Source organism: Silene latifolia, chromosome 11 (genome assembly GCF_048544455.1).
Source record: "Silene latifolia isolate original U9 population chromosome 11, ASM4854445v1, whole genome shotgun sequence".
In the NCBI taxonomy this organism is placed as follows: Eukaryota; Viridiplantae; Streptophyta; class Magnoliopsida; order Caryophyllales; family Caryophyllaceae; genus Silene; species Silene latifolia.
Genome location: NC_133536.1, coordinates 169,127,912 through 169,139,438, shown reverse-complemented (window position 1 = coordinate 169,139,438; position 11,527 = coordinate 169,127,912). Strand labels below are relative to the sequence as shown.

The window sequence follows — 11,527 nt, the reverse complement described above, 5'->3', positions numbered from 1 at the left end:
CTTATGTATTTCGGTTTTTAGAGAGATAAATAGGAGGATTTTTGTTCTCTCTAAAACTATATTTTGGATGATTGAATAGAATGAATAATAATACACTACCTTTAGTATATTATTAGGCAAAATAAAAGAAAAACAATGATCACATTTCTCTTCTCAAAACCGTGTAAGAGGAGGGCAATAGGGGAGCCAATGCATGGAGAAATTGTTCTTCACAAGGAACAATAGGCTTGCATGGCTAGGTGGCTTTTTAATCATTGTGTTTTCCACTAATTATAAACAACATATAATTAGCTTAATCCCTTCTAATTTTCGGCCCATTTGGTAATATGGAATCCATATTATTTTTGTCAATTGTCTATATGTTACATGTCATATGTCACATATATTTGTTAGGTATTTTTAACATATTAAAAATCAACGTATTAATAAAAATACGTCACATACAAAAATTGACTTAGTAATTTCATAATTACTTGTGCCAAAAATATTTTACCATTTATAAATCACAACAGATTGTATTTATAACAATTCATTCAAATTTAATTGTTACATTAAACAATTTATTTCATCCGAGTAATTATACAATTCAATTACTCAGACCGTATCTCATTTAATCACATTTCAATATGATACGTAAATTTTACTTCCAAAATCGTCCGTCAATTTTCAAGTAATTTAATTAACTCGTAACATTATACGATTAATTAAATAATCAATTAAGAGTGTTGCCCTTTAGGTATGACCTAGGGGTCAATGATCACCATCACACGAAAGTAATGTCAAACTCTAGTAAGCCAATCATTACCGATATATGTTGACCAGTTGACAGTAACAATATTACTTCCCAATTGTATTCATTTTAATGAGACTTAAACATGTGATCATCATGATCAACAGTCGTGATCGCATTATTGTCGGAGGACACATATTCCAACAGCTCGTAGTTCAGGGTTTTTTTTGTTTTAGTGCAAATGGATGTTGCCTTTGACAGATCAAAGGGCATTCGAAACGGGCAAGGTGCCGCAACTTAGACTTGATAAAACATGCAATTTCAAATCAAAACGCGTTGAGGAACTTGACTTGAAAGGGTTAAGGTGGTCGCTAGTTGTAAAACTAGGGTGAGGTTGTTGGTCGCTATGGTTCAAGGATAGTATTTCTTGAGTTGGTCTAGGTTGGTCGGGTTTGTAAAATCCTCCCCGTCTAGGTCACTCAGTCTCACTGCGCCCTCGAAAGTATTTTCTTGACCAGGTATGGGTCGGCCTAACTGGGTTTGAATTTCCCCCTCAGATCGACGGGTAGTGGTGCTCAAACCGACTTGAGAATCAAGTAGCCTTCCTTGATGTTCCTGGGTTTAACCGTTTTGTTGAATGCCCGTTGTATACGTCGTTGGTATAGCTAGACGTTGTGTAAGGCTTTGAGCTGCCGCTCGTCTAGAAGTGTGAGTTGTTCGTACCTTCGACGGGTCCATTCCGCCTCAGGAACTTGACTCTCCAGTAGGATGCGTAGAGATGGGACCTCCAACTCTACCGGTTGAACCGCCTCCATACCGTATGCTAGGTAGAAGGGTATGGCGCCCGTCGGTGTTCGAATGGAGGTTCGGTATCCCTAGAGTGCGAATGGGAGTTGGCTTGGCCAATCGCGGTAGTTGTCTTGCATTTTCTTGATAATGGTGACAAGTGTTTTGTTTGCTGCCTCCACCGCTCCGTTGGTCTGGGGACGGTAGGGGGATGACCGATGTCGTTTGATCTTGTATTTGTCCAGCAAGGCCTGTGTTTCCGCCCAGAAGTGAGAGCCTTGATCGCTGATGATTTCATGTAGTACCCCCATATCTGCAGATGGTGTTGTCCTGGATGAACTTGGCCACTTGTTTGGCGGTTAAGACTGCATAGGAATGTGCTTCCACCCATTTGGTGAAATAGTCGATGGCGACGAGTGATACCTGTCGAAGTGAGTACCAAAAATAATATTTATAAATTCTGAACTACAACTAGCAAGCGGTAGTAAGGGTCGATCCGCAGGGAGGTAGGGAGATAATAGTTGCTATATATTTCAGTCTGTCGGGTAACAGTTGTGGGGGTTTTGATGTGAATAAATTCTAAAACTAATAACATAAATTAAATAAAAGAATAATAGAAGCAAATGATGTAAACAATGATAAAAGAAATGCTAAGACGGTCGGTTCACTACAGCTGCGATGGCACAAAATCCTAGGTAAGTCCGAAATACAGTCGTGTAAGATGGGTAAAACAAGTCCTCTCGGTCCAAGTTAACTAGTAGCTCCTTTCGGCCTATGCTACCAGTCCCTAAGTCTCACTAATGCTAGCTCTCGCCCCGATTAGTGATTCCTAAAGCCTAAATTACATTATCTCTCGATCTTAGCAATTTAGTCGTCTCAACTCGTTAATTAATGCCCTTCCCTATCTTTCGATCTACGGGTTGGTCAAAACTAAGCATCTAACAAGTCTCCTCTCGGTCTCATTGTTAAATATTGCATTAACGAATTATACGGTGCTAATCAGACACGAAGTCAGTCGATCGACCAGCTACCCCAGTCGATCGACCAACCGGCTCGATCGGTCGACTAGTTAAGCCGTCGATCGACCAAGCCCTAATGCGGGGTTACCTATTCTCGCCATCTACGTCATAGATCCCCTACATCTTAGTAAGGTGATTTAGCTGCTCATCATCAAGGTAATAACAACGATAAAATTGACTAATAAAATGCATTTAATTCATGATTGAAATAGCTAAATAAACGAGTAACATAAAACAATAATTTGGCTTCGGGTGATCTAACCTAGCAATTCTATACTACGAACAAAAGCAATAAAACGGAATATAAGAACAGAAGAATACCGTATAGAATAGGAAGGAAAGATCAAAACCAAATGCAAGAGTAAAATTTATTGGCGGAAATAATCTAAACTAACGAATGTTGAATTATATCTAAGAACTGAATGATAAAAACTGGATGATTATTCTGAAAACTAAGGTTATGTTATATAGGAATAATCCTGCGTAACCTCTATTCCTAAACCTAATCACAATGGGCTTTGTAATTCTCGATCTTTTAACTTGTGCAACAGCTCGTGGGGTGGTCGATCGACCACTTGGACCAGTCGATCGACCACATGTCTTTTGTACAGTAATTGCATTTCGACGATTCTGCAGCAGACACGATCTTAAAACAGCTGCCATTTCTTCGTTACTTGGTCAAATTCAGGCGTTCTACACGGCGTTGGAAAGCTAAGAGGATAAGATTTCACCTCTAATTGGAATAACTCGATTAGAAGGTTTAGAACTCGAGATATAGCCATCTGAATCAGGCTGCAATATTGTGAAGCATTCTGACAGTCTATAGACCATGTAGGTCAGTCTATAGACCACTGTAGCTGGTAGTTCGCTTCTAAACTCTCGCAAATATGTCTTTCAGGCCTTGAAATGCGCACCAAGTTCACTTCCCGAGTCTTTACTCCATAGCAAATGTAATGCTAAACACTTAGGGACGGAATTGACTCATTTTCCGCTGAAATCTTCATATTTCTGCAATATCACACAAAAAGGAAGAAATACATAAAACAAGGGAAATAGTAGCATAAACTACTCAATTGAGCTCTGAAATACGTGTGAAATGAGGTGCCAAACATCATATATTAGACACGCATCAACGAGGACGAAGCATTGCTCTTTGGTGCCTATCGGGTTGACTTTCCCGATGATGTCGATGCCCCAGGTCGAGAAAGGCCAGGGTGATGTCATGGTGTATAAAAGGGATGGTGGTATGCGTTGTATGTTGGCGAAGATTTGCAATTTTAGCAATGTTTGACGTAGTTGCGGCAATCGGCTTCCATGGTGGTCTAATAGTAGCCTAACCGCATGATCTTTCGGGTCAACATCATTGCGCTCATGTGAGGGCCGCATTCTCCGCCGTGGACCTCTCCAATGACTTTTTGGCTTTGTGATGGTCAATGCAAAGGAGGAGAATCACTTGGGGTGTTCTTTTGTATAATTGTTCTTGGTTCATCACAAATAGTGATGCAAGTAAATGGATGACTCTTTGTCCTCTTGGATCAGAGTTAGGAGGGAATTTATTTTTGGTTTTGTAGTTGAGGATGGCTTGGTACCAGGGTTCATCATGGTTTTCCTCGTCGTTGTTGATGGCACGGATGTGAGCTGGCTCGCTCCTTCTCTCGACACACAGGGGCATTGATGTCATGTCGTCAGGTATGTTGACGAGCGCGGCAAGTTTTTCCAGGGCATCAGCAAATTGATTTTCCTCTCGCGGCAAATGGAAGTAGTCGACTTGGTCGAAGAATTCGGCCTCTTTATTAATTTTCGCTCGGTAGGGAGCTAAACTGTCACTTCGGATTTTCCATGACCCGGACACCTAATTGATGATGAGTGAGGAATCGCCGTGGACCTTCAGTCTCTTGATGCCAAGTGTGATGGCTGCTTGTGGGCCGATGAGGCATGCTTCATATTCGGCGGCATTGTTGGTGACGGCGAAGTCTAGTGATGCGTGTCATTTTTATGATGTTTTACATCTCTTTTTACACGCATTTCAGAGCTCATTTGTGTAATATCTGCTGCTTTTCTCCCTATTTCCGTCTACTTCCGTATTTTGTACTTTATTGCAGAAATGTGAAGAATTTGACGGGAAATCAAGCCAAATCCGCCCCCGAGTAATCTGCATTGCAAATGACGTAAAGGAATCACTTAAGGAACGAGCTTGGTGCGCAATCCAAGGCCCAAAAGACAAGTCCACGTATTTCAAGAAGTCAATTAGCAGCTCAGCCAGTCGATCGAATGGACCCATCAGTCGATCGACTAACTATCGGGATCCAGAAGCTACTGTTGCTGAGGAGCAGTCGATCGACCAGCCTGAGTAGTCGATCGACCAGATTTCTTTACCAGACGAGAATTAGAAAGTCGTGAGTCTCAAAGCCCGTGAAGTTTAGGTTTTAGAAATAAGTTGTTGCGTTTATTGCTATATAACGTAACACCAACATCTAGTTTGAGAATCAGAAAATTTTATCAGAAAATACATTAAGTTTCACATCACAGTAGTTTAGTTTATCTTCCGAGTAATTAGGGATTGATATATCGACTTTAGCATTGGAATTTCTGCCCCTTTTGTTCTTAATCTTTCCTCTGGAATTTTCGGTATTTATTCTGCCCTAATCTTAGTTTATTGCTTCGCTTTGATTATTAGTATAGAATTGATAGTTAGTGCCCCAAAGGCAATTATCATATTTTCGTTGTTGTTATTTACATTAAGCATGAATACAGTAATCGTTGTTAGTTTATTTGTTGTTTTTACCTTCACCATGAGTAGCTAAATAGTTAGTGCTAGGATGTAGGCGATTTATGGCTAGGCGGCATTAGATTGAACACGGATCTGAACCGCGTGTCGATCGATCGACCGACATTGTTGGTCGATCGACTGACCTTGTAAGGTTATCTTTCGTTTTAATTGTTTTTAATCTTGTATTTAACGAATCGAATGCATGCGACCAGTTAGATACCTATTTTGTGACTGACCCATTAGACCGAAAGGTAGGGTAGGTTGCTTGACCGTCAATTAATTCGACTAAACTGTGCTAAGATCGAAAGATAGGTATAGTTTAGACCGTTAGTCACTTTTCAGGACGAAAGTTAGTATTAGTGACATTAGGGACCTATAGCGAGATCGAGAGATGCTATTTGTTAGGAGTGGACCGAGAGGACCTCTTATTTCCCGCCTTACCTGTGTTTGATTCGGACCGATTTAGTTTGCTGCCGCCGAAGCTGTAATGACCCGACCATCCTAGTACCCTTCTTTTATCTGTTTAATTCGTATTTTTAGTTTATTTTCCTTTTATTGCCATTAGCTATAGAACAATTCAAATCAACCCCCATAATTGTTACCTTAGACTTTCATTAGACAACTAAAGTTTACAACTGCCTCCTTGCGGATCGACCCTGTTACCACTAGCCTAGGTTAGTCTTAATAGGAGATTATAAATTTTATCTTTGGTACTCACAGCGACGGGTATCAAATTTTGGCGCCGTTGCCGGGGAGGCAATAGTCCTAATTTTAGTTGTTTAATTTTCAGTCTTTCTTCGTTTAAGGAACATCCGTTCCTTAAACGGTTCTTATATTTTGTTGTAGTTTCCTCTTATGCGCAGGTCTCAGGGTGGTCCATTACTGCCATTTGATCCAGAGATTGAAAGATCTTTGCACGTAAAGAGGAGATTATTTCAAGAAAGACAGCTGGAAGAGCCTAGTTCTCATTCTAGCTTTTACGAGAACGAGTTGTTCGAGGGAAATCCACCATCTTCACCCGTTTCTACATCTTCAGCCGAGACAGTTACTTCCCCAGAAATTTCAGTCATGGCCGAGGAAGCGAGTATAGCTAGTTTTTCTGAGCCGACAGCCGACAATTTATACAAAGGGTTCGAGTTACCGGGAGATGCCAGGAAATTCGAACCAAAGCCTGCTTACATCACTATGGTCGAGAGAAATCAGTTTGGGGGAGCTGCAAATGAAGATGCAGCTAGACATATGGAGACCTTTATTGACTACTGCTGTTCCATTCCCCCACCAGCTGGCGTGACCCAGGATCAAATCAAAGAGACCATGTTCATCTTCTCCCTTCGTGATGCTGCAAGGGAGTGGTATAGAGATCTAGACTGAGCTGCTCAGGAGATCACTGATTGGAATACATTGGCATTGGCGTTCTACAAGAAGTACTTTTCTGCTTCGAGGACGATCGCTATTAGAGCCCAAATCACGGGTTTTAAACAAGGGCCAGATGAGAATTTCCATGAGGCATGGGTCCGATTCAAGAAGTTAGTGCGAACCATACCGCACCATGGATTTGAAAAGTGGAGTTTGTGCAATCATTTTTACAATGGGTTGTACGACGATCAGAGGGCCATTTTGGATCTGCAGCCCAATGGAAGATTTCTTTGAAAATTTGGGGCAACCAAGGGGTGGAAGATCATTGACGATCTAGCTACCCACAAGGCCGAGTATGGGAATTCGAGAGGGAACCAGAGGAGAGCTGCTGAATCTTCCTCTGTTGCTGCACTTGAGGCTCTCACCGCGAGATTTGACAAGTATGAGCTAGAAGGAGCCTCTAAGGGTGGGATATACCAAATCAACCCCCATAATTGTTACCTTAGACTTTCATTAGACAACTAAAGTTTACAACTGCCTCTTTGCGGATCGACCCTGTTACCACTAGCCTAGGTTAGTCTTAATAGGAGATTATAAATTTTATCTTTGGTACTCACAGCGACGGGTATCATCTAGCTTGACCGAGATCGGAACATGTTCCCCCTCTGGCGATATTAGAAGGATTCCTACCTCGAAGCCTCCCAGATTATTTGCACCATCGAAATATAGGTCCCATGGGTTGGAGTCGGCACAAAGGATGTCTTTGTCAGGAAGTGACCATGTGTCGGTCGCTGGAAACTCGCTGACGGGATTTTCTACTAGGAAATCGGCGACTGCCCTTCCCTTGATAACCTTGAGGGGTACAAACTTGAGGTCAAACTCGGAGAGCATGAGTGTCCATCTAGACAGCCTTCCGTTTAGTACGGGTTTTTCGAAGATGTACTTGACCGGGTAAATCTTGGAGTAGATGTGGACCGTGTAGCTGAGCATGTAGTGCTGCAGCTTCTTTGTTGACCATACTAGGGCAAGGCATGTCTTTTCCAGTTGGTTATACCTTGTCTCATACTCAATGAACTTTTTGCTTATGTAGTAGATGGCTCGTTCTTCGCCGTCGACTGTTTGCGCTAGCATTGCTCTCATGGCTGTGTCGGTGACAGTCAGGTATAGAGATAAGGGAATCCCTTATTGAGGTGGCATGAGGACATGAGGTTTGGATATGATTTCCTTTATCCTGTCGAAGGCCTTTTGACAGTCGTCGTCCCAATCGGTGTGATCAGAGGCGCGAAGTTTCTTGAAGATTGGTTCACAAATCATGGTGAGCTTGGCTATGAAGCGGCTGATGTACTGAACCTGACCGAGAAATCCACGAATCTCCTTCTCATTCTTAGGCCAAGGCATTTTTTGAAGGGCCTTGATTTTGGTTGGATCAATCTCAATGCCTCTTTTGTTGACGACGTGTCCTAGGAGTTTTCAGGAGGTGACCCCGAATGCACATTTTCGAGGATTTAGTCTCATGTTGTATTTCCGCAGACGAGCGAAGAATTTACGGAGGGCGTTGATGTGGCCGTCCCGTTCTCTTAATTTGACGATCATGTCATCGACATAAACCTCCACCTCCTTGTGCATCATATCATGTAGGAGAGTGGTAGCAGTTCTTTAATAGGTTGCTCCGGCGTTGATGAGGCCGAAGGGCATGACAGTGTAGCAATATGTACCCCACTGTGTAGTGAATGCAGTCTTGTGAATGTATTCCTCAGCCATTTTAATATGGTTGTACCCAGCATACCCGTCCATGAATGATAGGAGGGCGTGCTCGGCGGTATTGTACACCAGGATGTCAACATGTGGCAAAGGGAAGTCGTCGTCTGGACTCGCTTTGTTCAGATCCCTGAAGTCAATGCAAACCCAAATTCTTCCGTTTTTCTTAGGTACAGGCACGATGTTGGCCACCTAGTTAGAGTATTCAGACACTTTGATGAACCCGACCTTGAACTATTTATCCACTTCTTCCTTGATTTTCATGGCGCATTCGGCGCAACTTTGCTTCATGGGTTTAGCTTCGGGCTTAATGGGTATCATGTGCTCTGTAATCTCCTTGTCGATCCCAGGCATATCTCTGTAGGACCAGGCGAATACGTCCCTGTATTCGTGTAGGAGGTCAATGAACTGTTGTCTTTCCGAGGGATTAAGGGTCATCCCTATCCTAAGTTCTTGGGGTGTGTTGTCGGTTCCTATGTTCATAGGTTCAGTCTCCTCAATGATGGGGGTTCTGGTTTCCCGTTTGTCAAGTTCATTGACTAGGTGAGGTGGGTAGTCACTCAAGTCAAATTCCTCATAGTCATTCAGAATTGAATTGTAGTTAAATTGAGACGAGTCATAAGCAAACTTAGCGTTCATTAAGTTGACTCGAGCGAAAAGCTCGGAGAGGACAGACATCTCATGGTCAGTTAGAGACGACACAACAGAGGAGGTGGCCCCTGGAACAGGTTCCAGGTTGTCACCTTCCATGGGAGTGGGGATGACCCTAGTTGACTCAACCTCTGAAGCAGCCACAAGTTTGTGATAAAACAGTGGGAAGGGGACCTTGACTGGGACATCAAGAGTGATAGGAGATATGAAAGACTCTGACTCCGACTCAGACTTAGATTCTTCTTCACTTCCCTATTTGAACATAGGGCCTTCTCCAGTTGTAATCTTGAGAATACGGCCTTGACGATCGGTCCATTTGACAGTTTTTCTCCAGCCCTGCGTAGCTTTCTCTGGGCCAGTATAAGAGATTAAGGCGGTAGGCTCAAACTGGTTGTCCTTTAGAGCAATGTTGATGATGTCCTCATAGTCGAGGTGCTTGATGTTGTCTTCTTCGAAGAGGAGAGTGACAGCTTGTCCGTCGAGGCACCGGGACAACATGGACTCGGTTGATGCAGCTTTGGTGTTGTAGGGGCTGAAGTAGCAGTCTTGGAAGACTTCTACACCCGGGTGCCTGACCTTGGCCACAGAGTCATAGATCGGCTCAGAAAAGCCGTGGTAGAGCTCGGACTCCCCCTCGGGGACAAAGTATCCATTGAGGGTCAAATGATAGGGACAGAGGATAACTCCGTGCTTCTTGCCCTTCCGAATTAGGAGGTTCATCTCCTGGATGTCCTCATCGGTAGGTTCATAGCCCAACCCGAAGGGGATGTTGGGGACCTTAGCCTGTTTCAAGGGAGGTAAGGTGCTTTTCAGCGGATTGAGAGGTAGACCCGGGAAATAGCCCTGGCGCATCAGAATACGGTTGACTGTGAGGTTGGAAAATGGGTCACAATCAAAGGGTGTTGATTCATCGGATAGGGCGTTCACAGATTGGAATCCCCACATCTCATTGTCGTCCTCCTCAATGGCTTGGGAGGCTATTCCCTTTTTTATGACGACTTTGATCGGGGAAGCGGGAATTGTGATCATCTTCCCGTTGAAAGGGACCCTGATTTTCTGATGAAGGGTTGAGGTAACGGCTTTGATGGCGTGAATCCAGGGATGTCCCAGAAGCATGTTGAAGGTGGTGTCGATGTCGACTACCTGAAAACTGGTTTGCCTTTCCAGTGGTCTGGTTGCAACGGTTTATGTGATAAGCCCTACGACCTTACGACGAGGGCCGTCATAAGCGCGTACTCTTTGATTGGTTGGGACCAAATCAGCTTCTTTGATACCCAGTTTATGAGCTGTTTTGAGGGGAATGACATTAACTGCGGATCCGTCATCTACAAGAACCATAGGCACATTCTTTTTGAGGCACTGCACGGTGATATATAGTGTCAGGTTATGGTTGGCTCCGAAGGGAGGGATATCCTCATCAGAGAAGATGACCGGGTTTTTCAGGTCGGGGACATCCCTTGTCATGTGTGCTACTACTTCTTCAGGGGAGAAGGTAGAGGGCACAGTCAGTTTTCCCAAGGCTTGTAGTAGAGCTTGCCGATGCTCGAAGGATATAGCAATCAATTGCCAAATTGAAATTTCGGCTTTTGCTTTCTGCAGTTGTTTGAGGATCGAATTCTCGAGAGCCTTTAGTTGAGTGTCCATGTCGGGGACAACCTGGTCATTCGTTGTTGGAACGACTGTTGAATTGTTCGGGTTTTGATAGGGGCGTCCAGACCGGGTAAGATGACCGATCTCTTTTGCCTGTTTTTCTTTTCCTGGTACTATATAAATGTCCTCAGCATCATCTCTCCAGATACCATTGACTTCGGGATCTCGAGGGTACCTCGGAGGGGTATTCCTCGGTGGGCAGTTTTTGTGAGGGAAATTTTTGTGAGGGTAATTTTTGTGAGGGTAACTTTTGTGGGGGTGATTATTGTGGGGTGCGTGCCACAATGGTCGCGGAAGCAATCCTTCCTGGTGAGGGTAGTTTTGGGTGTTTGGGGACCCTCCCTCGGACGTGGTGTTGGAGGATTGAAAATTAATTGTCGGTAGGCATCGTCTAGTCGCATAATTCTTTCGGAGAGACTGGCTATAACCTCCTCAACTTGTTGGAACATGGCAAGCATGGTTGCGGCGCTGAACACAAATACCCCGTCCGAGACATCCTCCTCCAGGGCATTCACCTCGTTATCAATTGGTAAGATGAGGTGTGAGCAGTCCAAGGTCTGCTCATCATCGGAGATAGCATGGATTTCCAGAGGGTTTGTCTTGTTGTTCGGTTTTGTTGGCGGAGGCAAAGGCAATTTCCCCTTCTCGATCATGTCCTGAATGACGTGTATGAGTTTGAAACAGGTTTCCGTGTCATGACCTTTCCCTTGGTGGTACTGGAAGTAGGCAGTAGGGTTCCAGAAGCGGGATTTCTAAACATTAGACGGATCTGGGGTGGGTCCAATTGGTTGTAACTTCCTTTGGTCC

General features: G+C 43.7%; 1 non-coding gene across 1 annotated transcript; it reads right to left on the bottom strand.

Annotated features, from left to right (window-relative positions):
* Positions 1-6,754: 6,754 nt before the first annotated feature.
* LOC141616125 (small nucleolar RNA R71) lies at positions 6,755-6,861 on the bottom strand. Its single transcript, XR_012530495.1, has one exon. It is a non-coding gene; the product is annotated as a small nucleolar RNA R71 (small nucleolar RNA).
* Between the last annotated feature and the right edge of the window lie 4,666 nt (positions 6,862-11,527).